Source organism: Salvelinus alpinus, chromosome 16, assembly GCF_045679555.1.
Source record: "Salvelinus alpinus chromosome 16, SLU_Salpinus.1, whole genome shotgun sequence".
NCBI classification, from domain to species: domain Eukaryota; kingdom Metazoa; phylum Chordata; class Actinopteri; order Salmoniformes; family Salmonidae; genus Salvelinus; species Salvelinus alpinus.
Genome location: NC_092101.1, coordinates 1,548,361 through 1,566,079, shown reverse-complemented (window position 1 = coordinate 1,566,079; position 17,719 = coordinate 1,548,361).

The following is a 17,719-nucleotide window of genomic DNA, read 5'->3' as shown; positions in this document are numbered from 1 at the left end:
TATTCGGATGCGATTTGATTTACTGGGACGGTCGGGTAATGTAATTCCACTACCGGTCAAAAGTTTTAGAACTTTTGCATTTGCTTTATTTGTACTATTTTCTACATTGTAGAATAATTGTGAAGACAACAAAACTATGAAATAGCACATATGGAATCATGAAGTAACCATAAACGTGTTAAACAAATCAAAATATATTTTTTATTTGAGATTCTTCAAATAGCCACCCTTTGCCTTGGGGACAGCTTTGCACACTCTTGGCATTCTCTAAACAAGCTTCACTTTGAATGCTTTTCCAACAATCTTGAAGGAGTTTCCACATATGCTGAGCACTTGTTGGCTGCTTTTCCTTCACTCTGCGGTCCAACTCATTCCAAACCATGTCAATTTGGTTGAGGTCGGGGGATTGTGGAGGCCAGGTCATCTGATGCAGCACTCCATCGCTCTCCATCTTGGTAAAATAGCTATTCTTAGCAAGTCTCTTCTTATTATTGGTGACCTTTAGTAGTGGTTTCTTTGCAGTGTTTCGACCATGAAGACCTGAATAACGCAGCCTACTCTGGGTCTTCCATTCTAGTGGCGGTTCTCATGAGAGCCAGCTCCATCATAGCATGGTTGTTGCAAATGCACTTGAAGAAATGTTCCGTATTGACCGACTTTCATGTCTTAAAGTAAGGATGGACTGTCATTTCTCTTTGCCTATTTGAGCTGTTCTCGTCATAATATGAACTTGGTCTTTTACCAAATAGGGCTATCTGCTGTATAACCCCCCCCCCCCCCCCCCACACACACACACACCTTGTCACAACACAACTGAATTGCTCAAACGCATTAAGAAGTTAAGAAATTCCACAAATTAACTTTTAAGAAGGCACACCTGTTAAGTGAAATGCATTCCAGGTGACTACCTGAAGCTAGTTGAGAGAATTCCAAGATTATACAAAGCTGTCATCAAGGCAAAGGGTGGCTATTTGAAGAATCTCAAATATAAAATATGTTTTGATTTGTTGAACACTTTTTTGGTTACTACATGATTCCATGTGTGTTATTTCATAGATTTGATGTCTTCACTATTATTCTACAATATAGAAAATAGTAAAAATAAATAAAAACCCTTGAATGAGTAGGTGTTCTAAAACTTTTGACTGGTAGTGTATGTGCACGAGCACAAAACACCACATCTGTAATTTTACTCCCGTCCGAATCTGCTATGTCAGTAATTTTTACATGACAGGAGAGTAACAATTCCAGCCAGAATAATCCAACTCCAATGTCCTATGATAATACTAGTCCCATGTGAATCAATATCCCTGTGTTTTGAGAGAAATGTGAGTTTGACAGGTGTTACTCATGTTTTGTGCAAGAAAGTACTGCTAAAGTGCAGCACATAAGCTAAATAAACTCAACAAAAAAAGAACCGTCCTCTCACTGTCAACTGCATTTATTTTCAGCAAACTTAACATGTGTAAATATTTGTATGAACACAACAAGATTCAACAACTGAGACATAAACTGAAGAAGTTCCACAGACATGTGACTAAAAGAAATGGAATAATGTGTTCCTGAAAAAGGGGGAGGTCAAAATCAAAAGTAACAGTAACAGTCAGTATCTGGTGTGGCCACCAGCTGCATTAAATACTGCAGTGCATCTCCTCCTAATGCAATGCACCGGATTTGCCAGTTCTTGTTGTGAGATGTTACCCCACTCTACCACCAAGGCAAATTCAAAACATTTCTAGGGGGAATGGCCCTAGCCCTCACCCTCCGATCCAACAGGTCCCAGACATGCTCAATGTGATTGAGATCCGGGCTCTTTGCTGTCCATGGCAGAACACTGACATTCCTGTCTTGCAGGAAATCACGCACAGAACGAGCAATATGGCTGGTGTCATTGTCATGCTAGAGGGTCATGTCAGGATGAGCCTGAAGGAAGGGTACCACATGAGGGAAAAGGATGTCTTCCCTGTAACGCACAGCGTTGAAATTGCCTGCAATGACAACAAGCTCAGTCCGATGATGCTGTGATACACCGCGCCAGACCGTGACGGACCCTCCATCTCCAAATCGATCCCACTCCAGAGTACAGGCCACGGTGTAACGCTCATTCCTTCTAACGCTCATTCCTGCGAATCCGACCATCACCCCTGGTGAGACAAACCGTGACTCGTGAGTGAAGAACACTTTTTGCCAGTGCTGTCAGAGGAAGTTGTTGCCAGTGATGTCTGGTGAGGACCTGCCTTACAACAGGCCTACAAGCCCTCAGTCCAGCCTCTCTCAGCCTATTGCAGACAGTCTGGGCACTGATGGAGGGATTATGCGTTCCTGGTGTAACTTGGGCAGTTGTTGTCGTCATCCGTTACCTGTCCCGCAGGTGTGATGTTGGGATGTACCGATCCTGTGCAGGTGTTGTTACACGTGGTCTGCCACTGCGAGGACGATCAGCTGTCCGTCCTGTCTCCCTGTAGCACTGTCTTAGGCGTCTCACAGTACGGACATTGCAATTTATTTCCCTGGCCACATTTGCAGTTCTCATGCCTCCTTGTTGCATGCCTAAGGCACGTTCACGCAGATGAGCAGGGACACTGTGCGTCTTTCTTTTGGTGTTTTTCAGAGTCAGTAGAAGGGCCTCTTTAGTGTCCTACATTTTCAAAACTGTGACCTTAATTGCCTATCGTCTGTAAGCTGTTAGTGTCTTAACGACCGTTCCACAGGCGCATGTTCATTAGTTGTTTATGGTTCATTGAACAAGCATGGGAAACAGCGTTTAATCACTTTACAATGAAGATCTGTGAAGTTTTGGGGATTTTTAAAAATTTCCTTTGAAAGACAGGGTCCTGAAAAAGGGACGTTTCATTTTTCGCTGACTTTATGAAAGTCCTACATGTACAGTGACTTGCGAAAGTATTCACCCCCATAGCATTATTCATATTATGTTGCCTTACAACCTGGAATTAAAATAGATTTTTGGGGGGGCTTGTATCATTTGATTTACAAAACATGCCTACCACTTTGAAGATGCTAAATATTTTTTATTGTGAAACAAACAAGAAATACCCCAAAAAAACAGAAAACTTGAGCGTGCATGCATACCTATTCACCCCCCAATGTCAAATCTTTGTAGAGACACCTTTTGCAGCTGTCACGCCCTGGCCTTAGTTATCTTTGTTTTCTTTATTATTTTAGTCAGATCAGGGTGTGACATGGGGGATGTTTGTGTGTTTTTGTCTCGTCTAGGGTGTTTGTATTGTCTAGGGTGTGTTTGTAGAGTTCATGGGGTTGTGTTCAGTGTAGGTGTTTATGTAAGTCTATGGTTGCCTAGATTGGTTCTCAATTAGAGACAGCTGTCTATCGTTGTCTCTGATTGGGAGCCATATTTAGGCAGCCATAGTCATTAGGTAGGTTGTGGGTGATTGTCTATGTCTAAGTTGCCTGTGGCTGCACTTTTGTTTATCATAGCGTCACGTTCGTCGGTTTATTATTTTGTCTAGTTTGTATTAATGTTCGTTTCGTCTTCTTCTAATAAAGAGAAGAATGTATTTATATCACGCTGCGCCTTGGTCCTCTCTTTCACAATACGACGATCGTGACAGCAGCAATTACAGCTGCAAGTCTTTTGGGGATTGTCTCTATAAGCTTGGCACATCTAGCCACTGGGATTTTTGCCAATTCTTCAAGGCAAAACTGCTCCAGTTCCTCCAAGATGGATGGGTTCTACTGGTGTACAACAATCTTTAAGTCATACCACAGGTTCTCATTTGGATTGACGTTTGGGCTTTGACTAGGCCATTCCAAGACATGTAAATGTTTCCCCTTAAACCACTCGAGTGTTGCTTTAGCATAATTCTTAGGGTCATTGTCCTGCTGGAAGGTGAACCTCTGTCCCAGTCTCAAATCTCTGGAAGACTGCAACAGGTTTCCCTCAATAATTTCCCTGTATTTTGCGCCATTTATCATTCCTTCAAATCTGACCAACTTCCCAGTGCCTGACGATGAAAAACATCCTCACAGCATGATACTGCCACCACCATGCTTCACTGTGGTGATGGTATTCTCGGGGTGATGAGAGGTGTTGGGTTATCCTTGATGGCCAAAAACCTACATTTTTGTCTCATCTGACCAGAGTACCTTCATCTTTATGTTTGGGGAGTCTCCCACATGCCTATTGTCAAACACCAAAAGTGTTTGCTTATTTTTTTCTTTAAGCAATGTTTTTTCTGGCCACTCTTCTGTAATGCCCAGCTCTTTGGAGTGTACGGCTTAAAGTGGTCCTATGGACAGATACTATAATCTCCGCTGTGGAGCTTCGCAGCTCAATCAGGCATTTCTTTGGTATCTTTGTTGCCCCTCTGATTAATGCTCTCCTTGCCTGGTCCGTGAGTTTTGGTGGGCTGCCCTCTCTTGGCAGGTTTCTTGTGGTGCCATATTCTTTCATTTTTTTATAATGGATTTAATGGTGCTCAGTGGGATGTTCAAAGTTTCACATATTTTTTTATAACGCAACCATGATCTGTGTTTCTCCACAACTTTGTCCCTGACCTGTTTGGAGGGTTCCTTGGTCTTCATGGTGCCGCTTGCTTGGTGGTGCCCCTTGATTAGTGGTGTTGCAGACTCTGGGGCCTTTCAGAACAGGTATATATATCCTGAGATCATGTGACTCTTAGATTGCACACATGTGGACTTTATTTAACTAATTATGTGACTTCTGAAGGTAATGGTTGCATCAGATCTTATTTAGGGGCTTCATAGCACCACTTTTCTGTAATTTTTTTCATTTCACATCATCAATTTGGACTATTTTGTGTATGTCCATCACATGAAATCCAAATGAAAATCAATTTAAGTTACAGGTTGTAATACAACAAAATAGGAAAAACTGGACGGGTCAACTTTCCTTCTGTTCTTTGCGCCCCGTGTGTGGGCTTCTTTCAAGAGGAGGGTGCTTCACATCATTTACAGAGGATCAAAATGTGACACCAGCCTTCTTATTTACACAAGTCCAGGGGCTTGTTTTCGGAGCCCCACCACATTCCCCTGTGGTGTCATAGTGGGTTTCATCTCTCGCCCGTTCATCACAATGATGTTCCCCCGCAATCTGCAACTCAACACCGGCCTTGAAACTCGACGGCTAGCCTGGTATTTCTGCACCCCCTGGCTTTTTCTAGCTGGAAAGAAAGGGAGGGAAACGGAACGGATGGAAATATACATAACCAAACATCCTCAAGTACACAGAGAAGTGAGCAATGTTACAAAACAGGCAAAGAACCATCAATGGTGGTCGGTTCCAGGATGTCAGAAAGGGAGAGAGTAAAGGGGGCAGGGTGGTCAGGGGTTGTGAAGACTGAAAGATTCCGAAAGCCACAAGAGCTCAATCTGAAAGCTGTGAGACCCACCTTTCAAGTATGAAAGGGAAGTGGGAAAGATGACAGTGTATTTAGTTATTCATGCTTCGCTTCAAGAGGCCTGAACTTGAATCAGCAAGATCGTTGGACAGCGAGATCCAGGGGCTGCCTCCAGTCATGTGGTTTACTTGATAGCCTTGTGAGCATGTCTAGGGCACTGCCACTTCTAGGGTACTCTCTTTCTCTGACTGCTACCCCCAATGCATCTACACTCTATCTAAACTGTACACTCCATTACCTCTTGCCATATCAGCTCATTATCCATAAGGTCATCTACCTGTGCCTTCACAGATCTACACCATGCAGTCCCTCAGAGAACAAAGCCTACAGAAATAGGAGACAAGTGATGACAGATTCTATGTGTTTTTAGGCATACCTGCAGGAGTGAAAAAGGGAAGCACTGGAATGTGCCTCTTTGTTTTGATATCAGCCAATTAAACGGTAATGATATGCTCTTCACATCTTGATCCTGTTGCCAGTCTACGCCAGACGTAGACGTGTCAGTTGCTATTTTTCTTCTCCTGTAATGTTTGGGTCTGGCAGATAAGGGGAGGATGCACGGCATACATTGCATGCGCCATGGTAATTTCGTAGCCACTTGTTGAAGGCCACCTAACCTGGCTTCACAGGGCAGCACATCCCATTGTTGACTAAATATTCCGTTAAAACAGTGCTCTTTCCAGCACCACATCAATTTGAAGTACTTAAGTTGCACCCAATGCTAACCATCATAACATACAATTCCTTCAGAAATTAGTCACACTCCTGTTGTGTTACAGCCTGATTTTAAAATGGATTTCGTGAATATCAAACACAGATTCAACCACAAAGACCAGGGAGGTTTTCGAATGCCTCGCAAAGAAGGGCACCTATTGGTAGACAGGGATTTTTCTTTTAAAGCAGACATTGAACATCCCTTTGAGTATGGTGAAGTTATTCATTGCACTTTGGATGGCGTATCAGTACACCCAGTCACTACAAAGATATAGGTGTCCTTCCTAACTTGCTCAGGGATTTCACCATGAGGCCAACGATGACATTTAAACAGAGTCCATGCACCGACGACTGTTCTGAAGGCACAAATATAGAATGCATTTTAACAAAGAGCATTTCAGTAGCTAATGGTACGTGCTAGCAGTTAAAATTGGAATGCTGTTTTAGAACTGAGACAGTGGTATCTTCATTGATGAAGCCTACTTCTTGGTAAACAATAGCTTGAGAGGGTCCACCATTTTTCTGCATGGTATGAGGGCTAGCACGTTTTCTCCACAGAGAGGGCTTGCTAGTCTTCCTCCTCCAGCAACAGAAAAGTACCAGGCAGCATTCAACAGTGAAGGGGACCAGGGTCTGCAAGCCTGCTGTGTCTGCCAGCCTGCCAAACTCCCTGATTGTTTCCAGATAAGCAGTTGCCCTCTGGACACCACGTCTCTGTCTGCTCCAGAGTAATGGGCAATTACCAGCAACAGTTTGTTGAAAAGATGGAGCCAGCAATGGCATCTCCTTTCAAATTGAGGCCAAACAACGAATCACGTAACAATGCAATGTACTATGTCTATGACAGGCATGAAGAAAGTGTGATGTATCCTAATGGATTGTATGTGTGCCTCAGGGAGATTGAATCGAGAGTGAAGGATGGTTAAGAAGCAGTTGAGGAGTTATGGAGTTGTTCTGTAACTCATCATTGTCTAGAGGCACGACACAGATTTTGGTACTTGACTTGCATATAACGTTGTCTAGCATCAATGAAAGCAAGAGACAAACCTATCAACAGTTAGCATTCTCCGTCAAAGGTGTCGGTTTGTTTGACTTCCCCTAATCCTTGAACTCAGAGCGCTGCTCCTCTCACACCTGAATTCCTGTTGACAGAATCGCATGAAGTCAGTTGGAATTCTACTGCAACAGCGGGTTTCCAACCACCCTCTCTTGTCACTTTGTCAGCACCTATGGCCCAAACACTTCAACCAACGCGAGACCCACTGATTTTACAACAAGTCTAGAAACAGATGACATTGTCTGCCCGAAGCAGAAAGGAATTTAATGTAAAAAAAAAAATAACTCTCCCCAGTCTATCATCAGCAGTTAGCCGTTACCTCAGGAACACCAAGTGTCTGACAGGTGTTTTACTGTACGTTTCGGTTCTCTCTGCTCGTTCACCCCCCGAAAGAATGTCCAGGGTAAACAGTAAGAGATGCTACAGTATGCACTCCCTCTCTCAGCAGGGAGGAAGAAGGGAAGACTGAGGAGAGGAGGTCCCAACACTATCTAGGGTCAGGTTTAGGTTTAGTTCCTACGGTCTGATAACGGTTGCTGTGTTGTCCCTATAGGCACCAGCACTAGAGTTGGAGGATGGCCAAACTGCTGATTTACATTGTGTCTCTCGAGAACCAGAATGCCTGGAAACTGTGTGATCCGGCAGCAGTTGAAAAGTAGAAATTCCTCCTGTTTTTACCAGTGCGGTATTTCTTGAATAGAAGTGCCTTTCATTCAAACGTGTTGTTATTCATGAGTTATTATGTGGAGACATGCAGTTTCTTGATGTTGGATACCTCCTTATGTATGTATGTATGTATGATAGATCATATCCAAATACAGCACTGCAGGCTCCTCATAGGAGGAAGGGGAAGACCATCCTCCTCAGTGAATTTCATAAAAATAACAAAATATATATTTTAAAAGTTTTCCTTTTTAGATAAAACTATACTAAACATATTCACGTCAACAAATAATTGATTAAAACACACTGCTTTGCAATGAAGGTCTACAGTAGCCAAAACAGCACTCTGTAGGGTACCAACATTTTTGCAGCCTGAACTGACATGTTGTCCACCCAATCAAAGGATGAGAGAATGTATCTAGTACTGAAAGCATAAGCTACAGATAGCTAGCATTGCAGTGCATAACATGTGGTGAGTAGTTCAAAATCTAATAAAATCTCATTTTATTGGTCACATACACATGTTTAGCAGATGTTATTGTGGGTGTAGCGAAGTGCTTGTGTTTCTAGCTCCGACAGTGCAGTAATATCTAACAAGTAATAACTACCAATTTCACAACTTATACCCTATACACATCAGCGCTAAGTAAAGGAATGGAATAAAGAAATACGAATATATGGACAAGCAATGTCAGAGCGGCATAGACTAAGATACAGTAGAATAGAATACAGCATATACATTTGAGATGAGAAATGCAAAATATGTAAACATTATTAAAGTGACTAGTGTTCCATTTATTAAAGTGGCCCAGTAATTTCAAGTCTATCTATATAGGCAGCAGCCTCTAATGTGCTAGTGATGGCTATTTAACTGTCTGATGGCCTTGAGATAGAAGCTGTTTTTCAGTCTCTCAGTCCCAGCTTTGATGCACCTGTACTGACCTCGCCTTCTGGATGATAGCGGGGTGAACAGGCAGTGGCTCGGGTGGTTGTTGTCCTTGATGATCTTTTTGGCCTTCCTGTGACATTGGGTGCTGTAGGTGTCCTGGAAGGCAGGTAGTTATTGTCTCAAGAGGACCACAATGGAAATAAGTCCCAGACTTTATTGTGTGTTATCCTCAATGATTTTATTCATGTGCATGTATGGCTTTTAAGTTTTATGTATGCTTGTTTTTTAAAATAGTCAAACTAATAAACTAAACTGAACTTAAGTTTGGCCCCAGTGATGCATTGGGCAGACCGCACCACCCTCTGGAGAGCCCTGCGGTTGCGGGCAGTGCAGTTGCCGTACCAGGCGGTGATACAGCCCGACAGGATGCTCTCAATTGTGCAGCTGTAAAATTTTGTGAGGGTTTTAGGTGCTTAGCCAAATTTATTTAGCCTGCTGAGGATGAAGAGGCGCTGTTGTGCTGTTGCGCCTTCTTCACCACGCTGTCTGTGTGGGTGGACCATTTCAGTTTGTCAGTGATGTGTACGCCGAGGAACTTTCCACCTTCTCCACTGCGGCCCTGTCGATTTAGATAAGGGGGTGCTTCCTCTGTTGTTTCCTGAAGTCCACGATCATGTCCTTTCTTTTGTTGACGTTGGGTGAGAGGTTGTTTTCCTGACACCAAACTCCGAGAGCCCTCACCTCGTCAATGTTGGTAATCAAGCCTACTACTGTTGTGTCGCCTGCAAAATTTATGATTTAGTTGAAGGCGTGCGTTGCCACACAGTCATGGGTGAACAGGGAGTACAGGAGAGGGCTGAGCACACACCCCTGTGGGGCCCCAGTGTTGAGGATCAGCGAAGTGGAGGTGCTGTTTCCTACCTTCACCACCTGGGGGCAGCCCGTCAGGAAGTCCAGGACCCAGGTGCACAGGGCAGGGTTCAGACCCAGGGCCTCGAGCTTGAGCTTGGGGGGTACTATGGTGTTGAATGCTGAGCTGTAGTCAATGAATAGCATTCTTACATAGGTATTCTTCTTGCCAGACAGGATAGGGCAATGTGCAATGTGATGGTGATTGTATTGTCTGTGTATCTATTGTTGGTTGTCTTTCTCTCTCTTGACTCAAAGAGAGAAAAACAATTTGTTGAACAGTTTTTAACAAATCAATTGCTTTAAAGACGGAGGAGAGAGAGAGAGCTAGCTACAGTGCATTCGGAAAGTATTCAGACCCCTTGACTTTTTCCACACTTTGTTATGTTACAGCCTTATTCTAAAAGGAATTCAATAGTTTTTTTCCATCATTAATCTACACACACTACCCCATAATGAAATATCACATTTACTTAAGTATTCAGACCCTTTACTCAGTACTTTGTTGAAGCACATTTGGCAGCGATTACAGCCTTGCGTCTTCTTGGGTATGACGCTACAAGCTTGGTACACCAGTATTTGGGGAGTTTCTCCCATTCTTCTCCAGAGATATTTGATCGGATTTAAGTCTGGGCTCTGGCTGGATCACTCAAGGACATTCAGAGACTTGTCCCGAAGCCAATCCCGCATTGTCTTGGCTGTGTGCTTAGGGTCATTGTCCTGTTGGAAGGTGAACCTTACAACCACTGGAGCAGGTGTTCATCAAGGATCTATCTGTGCTTTTCTCCGTTCATCTTTCCCTCGATCCTGACTAGTCTCCCAGTCCTTGCCACTGAAAAACATTCAACATGATGCTGCCACCACCGTGCTTCACCATAGGGATGGTGCAAGGTTTCCTCCAGACATGATGCTTGGCATTCAGGACAAAGAGTTCAATATTAGTTTCATCAGACCAGATCATTTTATTTCTTATGGTCTGAGTGTCTTTAGGTGCCTTTTGGCAAACTCCAAACGGGTTATCATGTGCCTTTTACTGAGGAGTGACTCCCGTCTGGCCACTCTACTGTAAAGACCTGATTTGTGGAGTGCTGCAGAGATGGTTGTCCTTCTGGAAGGTTCTCCCATCTCCACAGAGGAACTCTGGAGCCCTGTCAGAGTGACCATCAGGTTCCTGGTCATCTCACTGACTACGCCCGTTCTCCCCCGATTGTGTAGTTTGGCTGAGTGGTTCCAAACTTCTTACATTTAAAAATGGAGGCCACCGTCTTTTTGGGGACCTTCAATTCTGCAGACATTTTTTGGTTCGCTTCCCCAGATCACTGCCTTGACACAATCCTGTCTCGAAGCTCTATGGACAATTCCTTCGACCTTATGACTTCGTTTTTACTCTGAAATGCACTGTTAACTGTGGGACCTTCTATAAACAGGTGTGTGCCTTTCCAAATAATGTCCAATAAATTTAATTTACCACAGGTGGACTCCAATCAAGTTGTAGAACCATCTCAAGGATGATCAATGGAAACAGGATGTACCTGAGCTCAATTTCGAGTAAATGAGAAAATACATTTGCCAAAAATAAAATGACTGTTTTTGTTCTGCCATTATGTATATATTAAAATAAATATTGAATACATTTTATAATAAGAATGTAGCGTAACAAAATTTGGAAACATTTAAAACTTCTTGTCAATAGGGGGGGCGCTGTTTTCACTTTGGAAAAAATCGTGCCCAAATTAAACGGCCTCGTACTCTATTCTAGATCATACAATATGCATATTATTATTACTATTGGATAGAAAACACTCAGAAGTTTCTCAAACTGTTTGAATTATATCTGTGAGTAAAACAGAACTCATTTGGCAGCAAACTTCCATACAGGAAGTGAAAAATCTGAAAACGAGGCTCTGTTTCAGGGCCTGCCTATTCAACTGGCTTTTATTTATCGATATGTATGCACTTCATACGCCTTCCACTAGATGTCAACAGGCAGTGGAAGGTGGAATGGGGTGTCTAGCTTGATCTGAGGCCGAATAAGAGCTTTTGGAGTGACAGGTCCGGTTTTCTTTGTCTTCGAAGGCGCGCGGGGGAACTCGACATTGTCTTCTGAAAAGCGTTCGGTATACACGGCGAATATCTCCGGCTCTGATTTTATTTGATACATATGAGAAAAACATCAGTTTTTTTCAACCGAGTTTATCAGTTTATTCAACGTTTAATGGGACTTTTGGAATTTTCCGTTCTTTGCGCCAAAAGAGGATGGGAATGTTCGCGCCACAATGCTAGCCAAGGTTGCTAACTCGACAGAAGAAATAGACATTCTAAAACCAAACAACGATTTATTCTGGAAATAGGACTCCTTGTACAACATTCTGATGGAAGCTCAGCAAAAGTAAGAAAACATTTATGATGTTATTTCGTTTTTCGGTGTAAAATGTTGAGTCCTGTTCTCCGCCGTTTTGGTGAGCACTGTCTCGCAATAATGCAAGCTGTATGTTGTGGTAAAGTTATTTTAAAAAATCTAACACAGCGGTTGCATTAACCTCTCTGGGATAGGTGGGACGATTGCGTCCCACTTGGCCAAAAGCCAGGGGAAATGCAGAGCGCCAAATTCATTAAATCACACATGTAAGATACCAAATTAAAGCTACACTCGTTGTGAATCCAGCCATTATGTCAGATTTCAAAAAGGCTTTTCGGCGAAAGCATAAGATGCTATTATCTGATGATAGCACAACAGTAAACAAAGAGAGTGTAGCATATTTCAACCCTGCAGGCGCAACACAAAATGTAGAAATAAAATATAAATCATGCCTTTGAAGAGCTTCTTTTGTTGGCACTCCAATATGTCCCATAAACATCACAAATGGTCCTTTTGTTCAATTAATTCCGTCCATATATATCCAAAATGTCCATTTATTTGGCGCGTTTGATCCAGAAAAAAACAGCTTCCATATTGCGCAAAGTCACTTCAAAATATCTCAAAAGTTACTTGTAAACTTTGCCAAAACATTTCAAACTACTTTTGTAATACAACTGTAGGTATTTTTAAACGTTAATAATCGATCAAATTGAAGACGGGTCTAACTGTTTTCAATACAGAAGGACAACAAACTAACGCTACTTTTCTAGTCTTGCGCAACACTCAAACAGTACACATAACGTTACACTGATTCAAGATGGCCGTACTTCTTCATTGCACAAAGGAATAACCTCAACCAATTTCCAAAGACTGGTGACATCCAGTGGAAGCGGTAGGAACTGCAAACAAGTCCCTTAGAAATCTAGTATCGGGGTTTTGCCTGCTACATACGTTCTGTTATACTCACAGACATGATTCAAACAGTTTTAGAACCTTCAGAGTGTTTTCTATCCAAATCTAATAATAATATGCATATCTTATATTCTGGGGATGAGTAGATGGAAGTTGAAATTGGGCATGCTTTTCATCCAAAATTCCGAGTGCTGCCCCCTACCCAAGAGAAGTTAAGAAGTTCTGTCATACCTAAGTAAGAATGCTGTTCATTGACTTAAGCTCAGCATTTAACACCATAGTACCCTCCAAACTCATCATTAAGCTCTAGACCCTGGGTCTCAACGCCGCCCTGTGCAACTGGGTCCTGGACTTTCTAACTTCCGCCCGAGGTTGTGAGGGTAGAAATCAACATCTCCACCCTGCTGATCCTCAACACTGGGGCCCGACAAGGGTGCGTTCTCGGCACTCTCCTGTACTCCTTGTTCACCCATGACTGCGTGGCCATGCACGCCTCCAACTCAATCATCAAGTTTGCAGGTGACGCTACAGTGGTAGGCTTGATTACCAACAACGATGAGACGGCCTACAGGGAGGAGGTGAGGGCCCCCGGAGTGTAGTGTCAGGAAAATAACTTCACACTCAACATCAACAAAACAAAGGAGATGATCGTGGACTTCAGAAAACAGCAGAGGGAGCACCCCCCCTATCCATATCAACGGGACAGTAGTGGAGAAGGTGGAAAGTTTTAAGTTTCTCAGCGTACACATCACGGACAAACTGAAATGGGCCACCCACACAGACAGCGTGGTGAAGAAGGCGCAATAGCGCCTCTTCAACCTCAGGAGGCTGAAGAAATTCGGTTTGTCACCTAAAATATTCACAAACTTTCACAGATGCACAATCGAGAGCATCCTGCCGGGCTGTATCACCGCCTGGTACGGAAACTGCTCCACCCACAACCGTAAGGCTCTCCAGAAGGTAGTGCGGTCTGCAGAACCTATCATCAAAACTACCTGCCCTCCAGGACACCTACACCACCCGATGTCACAGGAAGGCCAAAAAGATCATCAAGGACAAGAAACACCCGAGCCACTGTTCACCCTGCTATCATCCAGAAGGCGAAGTTAGTACAGGTACATCAAAGCTGGGACCAAGAGACTGATAAACAGCTTCTATCTCAAGGCCATCAGACGGTTAAACAGCCATCACTATCATTGAGTGGCTGCTGCCAACATACTGACTCAAATACCTAGCCAAATTAATAATAAAAAATTGGATGTACTAAATGTATCACTAATCACTTTAAACAATTCCACTTTATTTGTTTACATACTCTACATTACTCATCTCATATGTACAGTATATACTGTACTCTATACCATCTACTGCATCTTGCCTATGCCGTACGGCCATTGCTCATCCATATATTTATATGTACATATTCTTATTCATCCCTTTACACTTGTAAAGGTAATTGATGTGAAATTGTTAGATTACTTGTTAGATTTTACTGCACTGTCGGAACTAGAAGCACAAGCATTTCACACATCTGCTAACCATGTGTATGTGACCAAATACATTTGATTTGATTTGATGGCAGGTTTTCCAAGTCTGAATGCCTAATGGCAGACCAGGAATTATATTTACCTAGAATGGACTGCATTCAAACACTTATACAATCAAAATCCCACACGATTTCATAAAATTAGCAGTGCACTTTGCCGTGCTATTCAGCTCCTTGGAAAGCCTTGCTTTCCTCAAAAATCACTGTCATGAGAGCTCAGACGTGTGTGTGTGAATGCACATCTGGTGAGAAGCACTACAGAAATACGGGGCAGAGGGACAAAGCCAAGGGCCGAATCTGTTTGAGAGGAGACTGTGGAGCCATAACGGGGCCGCTAAACGTCACAAGCAAGAGTCCTTGTCAAAGCATATCCTGCAGTCTGTTCCATAACCCACTCCCCCCTATAGCAGCCTCCAACAATCCCAACCCATAGCCATCTATCTTTATAGTAGTCAGGGGAATTGGTTACCTGCGCCACATTGTTGGCTGGGCCGGATAATGCGATTTGGTGCTGAATTAGAGATCCAGGAGCCCCAGTCGGAAAGGCAGCCGTGTGTAACTATATACTTCCCCACTGCTCTGGGTCTATCAGTCAAACCCCACGCTTTCACCCACTCTGAAGGGATAAATGATTCCAAATTCGACTAAAGCTGTTGCTTTGGCACCTGGGTATAAATCTTGGCTTTTAATTTAATAAAGAAAGCTGGGAGAGGTGAGGCACCTGGGAGGCAATTGGTCAGGGGGAATGGAAGGCACAGAGCGGGGTCCTTGTTACTATTTCCCCCATAATAGTCCCTGGTTGTCATCCGCCCACATTTTAATGTCAGCCCCTTGACTCTTTGTAGATTGATGTGATTAACAGCGCTTCGTTTTTCACATTGCTCCCATCTTACCACAGAGAGATCACTCCAGATTCAAGACGAAATCTGACGTTTTTGTAAGTCCCCAGGATGTCAGAAGACACGTTCAAAACCATCCACTAGGGCCAAAAAATAAAGACCTCAATGCCCAGAGCTGGGTTTGAACCTGTGGTCTATGGAGCAGGAACACACTGCTTACACAACTTTGCCATCCATCCACAGTGAGAAAACAAGGTGGGTCTTAGTTAATGGCTAAACTTAACCGTGGAGTTAAAGTTAAGTTAGTTACTTTTTTCTTTAACCCTATCCCAAACCTTAATCCTTAATTTGAGCAATCTGAATTAATGCCTGAATTGTTAACCAATCAGAATGAATGCCTGAAATTAACCCTAGAGTTGTTTCTGTATCCCAAACCTTAATCCTTAACTTAACCCAATCGGAATGAATGCCTTAACTGAACCGTAGAGTTGTTTCTGTTTAACTAATATGCCTAAAACTCATGAGGGAGTTGTGCCTAAATACAGGACGTCGCCACTAGGGCTAGGCTTGGGTTTTGCTAGGGTTATTGTAGACAGGGGTGGTGGGCACACATTTTTACAATTTAGAAATTGGACAGGTGCTCCGGCTCTGAGGGTCGTGTGTTCAATCCCAGGGATAGGCACTTGTTTTAGCAATTTTGAAATATGACGTTTCATCCAAAACACGTCCGAGCAACTTCGAAATTTACTTGGAAAATGACTAATTCTGTGGTAAGACTGTGAGAGATTGTTGCTTACTCTTTCCCTTTTCTCTTTTCTCCATCTCCATCTGCCTACCTAATGCCTAAAGTTCAAAAGGATATTTCTCACTTTATGGACCCCAGATTCATCTTCACTTTAATGCTTCTCACGGACTCAGATCTGGTTTCGCCAGGCTGGTTTCAATTGAGCGGCCCATAATCACCATTCCTGAGGAGTCTCCATTTTATTACCCCCCCTTCCCCATCCTGCCCGACAACAGCCGGTAATCTCAAAAGCATTGAAAAAAGCATTGACTGGTTTTTGTTCACTTTGATTGTAAGGGAAGGTGCTGATAGAAGAGCAACAGAACAGGCAACGCTTCGTTATGCATGACCATTTCCTTTTGTTTGGAAGTTTGGAGCCCATTCAAATTCGCAGATCACATGGCTTCCAATACAATGTCGTGAGGATCCTGAGAAATTAAAATCCCTTAGTAAAGCAGGTGCTGGGTGCTGAGTTGTTGCCCATTTCTATATTTTTGACAGTAGTAATCATTGTGTATGGATTAAGCTAATCGCTACCATATGAAGGGGGTTTAGCGTAGCACAGAACCATGTAACTTTACAAATGACAGTCTTGGGGAGTGTTGTGCGGTTATGAAAGCACATAGTATCTCTGATGGTCAGGTCCAGGGCGTTTCGATGTTTCCTGAAGATGTTTTACATGGAAAGAGGCCTTACTTTGAAGGTGCCTTACTTTGATTTTCTTGAAGGCTAGCCCAGGGATTTCGGCCATGTTTCAGACATTATTGCAAAGTGAGGAATCACTGTGACAAAACACAGACTGGACATGTGGATTCCTCCAGTTTTTTGTTTCATTTGTTCAGTTACCTTTCAGCTTTGTCCAATGTTTTGTTCCTTTTGTGTGTGTGTAGCCTAGTGTGTAGCCTGTTCCGCTTGGCGGCAGGGTAGCCTAGTGGTTAGAGCGTTGGGCTAATAACAAAAAGATTGCAAGTTCGAGTCCCCGAGCTGACAAGGTACAAATCTGTCGTTCTGCCCTTGAACAAGACAGTTAAACCACTGTTCCTAGGCCATCATTGAAAATAATAATTTGTTCTTAACTGACTTGCCTAGTTAAAATAAAGGTAAAACATGTCATTGAAAAAAGAGTACCATGAACCTCTGTACATTGAATATGGCTTTTGAGCCATATAGGAAAAGTAGATCAACCATTTCTTTGGTTGAACATTGTTTCTACCCCTTCAATTGGTTACTTTATCTTTATTTTAGGAGCCCCCCACATTTAGACCCCCCTCATCACTTCTTAGGAGCTTTACCATCATGGTACAAAATAAACTGTGTGTGTGTGTGTGTGTGTGTGTGTGTGTGTGTGTGTGTGTGTGTGTGTGTGTGTGTGTGTGTGTGTGTGTGTGCTGATGTGTTTGTGTATGAGACACACGTCTGTGAGAACATGTGTCTATGTAGATGGGGTTAAACAAGACGTAAGGGATCATTGCCTGATCCTGTGTTTGATTTGTCTAAAGGTCAGGGATGACCTCATCCCGGGGCTGATGTTCTTATGGGCTATTAGGCCAAACTAAGCCCTTCCATCCTCCTGCATATTTCCATGGAGTCCATGGAGACACTCCGAGGACCACGGGATATCTGATGTCCAATTAATACCCACACACCA